The sequence below is a fragment of the Pinus tabuliformis genome, chromosome J (genome assembly GCF_031772625.1).
Source record: "Pinus tabuliformis cultivar Carrire ecotype Pingquan chromosome J, CPIR1, whole genome shotgun sequence".
NCBI lineage: Eukaryota > Viridiplantae > Streptophyta > Pinopsida > Pinales > Pinaceae > Pinus > Pinus tabuliformis.
In genome coordinates, this window is record NC_142295.1 from 1,607,371,384 (window position 1) to 1,607,375,940 (window position 4,557).

Sequence of the window (4,557 nt, forward strand, 5' to 3'; positions counted from 1 at the left end):
TACAATATTTCTTCATGCAAGAGGCCCGGAGACACCTTTGATATGGCACATGAGAATGAAAATTGCAATTGGTGTCGAGAGAGGACTTGCTTATCTACACAACAATGAGAACATCGTTCATGGAAATCTCACTTCCAACCACATCCTGCTTGATGCAAACATGAATGCCAAGATTGCGTATTTTAACTTGTTTGCATATTTTAACTTGTATAGGTTGATGACAAAACATGAATGCCAAGATTGCATATTTTAACTTGTATAGGTTGATGACAACTACTGTCAATTCCAATGTGATTGCCACATTAGGGGCTCTTAGATACAGGGCTCATGAGCTCACAAAACTAAAGACAGACACCACCAAGACATATGTATACAACTTTGGGATTGTCTTGCTGGAGCTTCTGATTCGCAAGGCACCAGGTGAGCCCATGATTGCAGACAACGGGATGGACCTCCCTGAATGGGTTGCTTCCATTGTGAAAGAAGAGTGGACTAATGAAGTTTCTGATTTGGAATCGATGAAAGAAGCTTCCAATTCTGGAGACGTGTTGCTTAACGCTTTGCAATTAGCTATGCATTTTGTGGACCTTATGCCATTTGCAAAACCAAATATGGATGAGGTTGTGCATCAGCTAGAGAAATCAAACCCGAATTTGATCACTCCTCCACTTCAGCGACACCACAACAGTAAATAATAAGACTCATAAATAAGATATCATATAATAACTATACAATATATTACAATAGATTCGTTCTTTCAATTCATTCTTTGATTTTATTGTTAGATATGGCAGCTTCCCTGTTTTGTTTTTTAAACCTATTTGAAATTAAATATTGTTGTTTTCTTTTAAATATATTGTTGACCGTAAATAAAAACTTTGTGGATAAACTAAATAATCTTTCTAAATCTTGAGCGTATCTTTGCACATTTTAGAAACCATTGCTAATAAATAAAAACTTTAGACATATATTAAAACGCCTTCACGAAGTGGCCAGGAAAAGAGGGGCAAGTGAGTAGAAAAGAGGAGCCATCGGCAACGTGTTTTATTAAGTTTTAGCGTGCAGGTCGTCTCCCAGTCCCACTACCACGACCGCTATTTTGTCGGGAGAGACGTGCATCTGCGTTTTTGTCAGTTGTTGCGACGTGAAAAGAGCGGAAAGTGCTCCAGACGCCTCTCTATCCCTCTATCATTCATCCAAAAAGATGGACATTAAGGCCGAAGATGCTGGGGATCCATGGATTCCCAATCTTCCTCCAAATAACTGTGATGCAGACAACATTATAGGTACCGGACACTTCGGTTTCTTTCTCACAGTTTGCAGATATTTACATTAAATTCTCCGCCAATGACATATATTTATATTATTAGGGTTCTTGTGCAAAAATTACAAGTTAAACCCCCATTAATACGGTTATATAATTTGGTAAACTATTCAAAGTAGTTTTTCAAAACGCCCTCAAGCCGTGGATTTCTCCGGGTGTTACTTCCCTAAATTCACTCAATCCTCCTGAAAGACATAATAGTGTGTATATAGCGTCTTTTCAGATTTTACTTTATACTGTGCATCAACAATTCTAGTGTCTTCGTATGTGCTGAAATACAGATGAATTTAGAGCAGAAAATAATGGTGTTCAAAGGCTCTTTTCAGATTTCTTTTTTATCTATACTCTCTTTTCGGACCATGCTGAATGTATTTTCGTGTGGCACAGGTCGGTATGCGAAAGCGGTTTATGTAAACTTACACAATTGTCCATCATATTTATGATTGTTAAGATGTCCATGATATTTGTTATTGTTAAGGCGTTCTAAAATTTAATGAGAATACACACTACTTGTTTGATCCATGAACTTAATTTGAATTCTCCGATTGAGAAGTTTTTTTAAAGAAATAATATATTTACTGTTAATTATAATAATAGTTAATAATATGATAACCTTTTTTTCACTGGTTTTCAATTCCAGTTTTATTACATTTTAGTTTTAACTTTTTTTTTACTTTTAATTGTGTAATAAAATTTTAAATTTCTCTAATTTTAAATTTCTTTAATTTTGTAATAAAAGGAGGTTAGCAATGACAAAAGTGATTGCTCTAATCTTAGACCAAAAAAATATAAAACTAAATATTACTTTCACACAATTATTTAATTATTAAAATTTACACTTGTTAAAATTTACTCTTCTATTCAAATTATACATATATAAAATTTACTGTTATTTTCAAAACAAATATAACTTATTTTAACTTATATATATATATATATATATATATATATATATATATAATTCACTGTTGTTTAGCGCAAAGGTTCAATGTAATTAATTCACTGTTTTTTAGCGCAAAGGTTCAATGTTAAGTTGGATCTCGAGTGATAATAATCTTATTATTTTAGCCGAAACCTAGGAGCATGATGAATTTAGGGTGTGATAATAATCTTATTCTCTTAGTCGAAACTTAGGAGCATGACGAATGTAGGGTTCTCCACATTGATGGATTCATTCTTTGGTCTACTTAGAAGAAGAGATCGTCTCTTCGAGGGGTGGGTTGTATAGCCTATTATATCAAAAATAACATTGCTTCCCACATGCAGCTTCATAAGGTTGACCCCCTTAATCAATACATTTGGATCGAAATCTCTTACACTAATACCAATAGAATTTTCCTTGCAACTTGTTACTTTGCTCCCATTAACTCTACCTCCTATAAGAAAAACAACCTAGATAAGAATTGTCTTTTCATTAACTTAGAACATGATATCCACAGCTTAAGGAATGAAGGAAACATCATTGTGCTTAGCGACTTTGATGCTCAGACTGCCACTATCCAATCCACTATATTAAGTAATAACTCTAACTCTAACCCCTTGTGGCTTGGTGAGGATTATGTTCTAGCTAGTAAATTTCAATGAAACTTCGAAGACACTACCAAGAACCTTTTTCACACTGAGCTAATTAAGATTTGCAATTCCCAAGACCTGATTATCTGTAATGGGATCAATAAGCGGCCTTCCTCTGGTCAGATGACTTATATTCATGGGCGTGGTAGCAATGTTGTGGACTACGCAATATTTGATACACAAATTCTCCACCGTATAGTTAATTTTGATCTTCTAAATGACCATGAGCCTGACTCTAACCATAAACCTCTCTTCTTAACCCTTCATCTTGATATGTACACCAACCACATGCATAAGGATGGTGAGAGTCAAAGACATCCATTTTGACAAAGCTAAATAGTTCTCTTCTTAAAAGTTTTAGCAAAGGAATTAGCTTTCTTAACATATAATGGCAACATTGATCACATCTACCACAATTTTACTACTATCCTCTCCACTACCATTAACAACTTCCCTAAGGAGTTATCATATAATAAGAGTAATAAGACTTCCAACCCCTGATATGAAAATGATTATATATATGTTAGGAATGCAATTAGAGATGCTCCCAACGAAACTATTAAGGGTGAGAAAATCAAGGTGTACAAAGCTCTTATCAAAAGGAAAAAAAGAGAATATATAAACAAGAGGCAAGATCTTCTCCTTCACCTCTCTAAAGTTGAGCCTAGAAAGTTTTGGAGGAGCATTCTTTCTCGTAAATCGAAAGAGAACAATTTGATCCCTTTAAAGGAATGGGATGTCTATCTTAGGAACCTTTATGACTCCCTAGAGACCATGGGAAACATAAAAAACAAACCTATAGAGGGAGGTACATTTTTTTGGAAGACGTGGAGTCCGAGATTAAAAAGCTTGCTAATGAGAAAGTTATGGATATTGAAGGATACCAAGATGAAATTCTCAAAATTGGAAGTTCCATCCTCACCTTGTACTTGCACAATCTCCTCAACTTGGTGGTTATACATGGCTTCCCCAGGTTGTGGATGTAAAGCGAAGCCTTATCATTCCTATCTTTAAAAGTGGGGTTAATAACTTTCCCTCTAACTATAGGACTATTATGATTAGCCACATTTCAGGAAAGTTGTATGGGCTTATTCTAGAGAAAAATATTAGGGCTTGGCTTGAAACCCATGGTAAAAGAGCATTTGGGCAAGCTTATTTTAGAAGACACCACTCTGCGATTGACCACCTTGTCACTCTTAGGACCATTGCCGAGGATTGTCGTAATAATAAGACTAATCTCTTTTCTTGTTTTATTGACTTTAGAAAATCTTTCGACATTGTTCCTCGAGAGAAGTTATGGCAAAGGCTCGATGAAATAATGTTTCCTCCCAAGTTAAGGTGTTATAGACATTTTTGTGCCTAACAGCATGAAGCATGAAATGTCGATAATCTAAGGGATCCAAAGTCCCTAAACATGTTGTTCCTACCCCTAGAGGAACAAGGTCAGCAAACCACAGCACTAAATATCAATTCTCCACCTGAAAACACTCAAAAACAAGCTAATTCTGGATCATGTCAACTGCTCCACTGAGCATCTGCGCTGAATGTCAACTGCTCCACTCTGTACCTGTGCTGAATGTCAAAAGCAATGAAGGCTACCTGCGCTGGGCGAGATTGGCCAAGTGGCACAGTCATTTTGCAAGGTGTCAAATGCCCAGGAA

General features: G+C 35.7%; 1 pseudogene; it reads left to right on the top strand.

Moving 5' to 3' along the window:
* Positions 1–227: 227 nt before the first annotated feature.
* Positions 228–695, top strand: LOC149233628 (probably inactive leucine-rich repeat receptor-like protein kinase IMK2 pseudogene; annotated as a pseudogene).
* Positions 696–4,557: the final 3,862 nt, after the last annotated feature.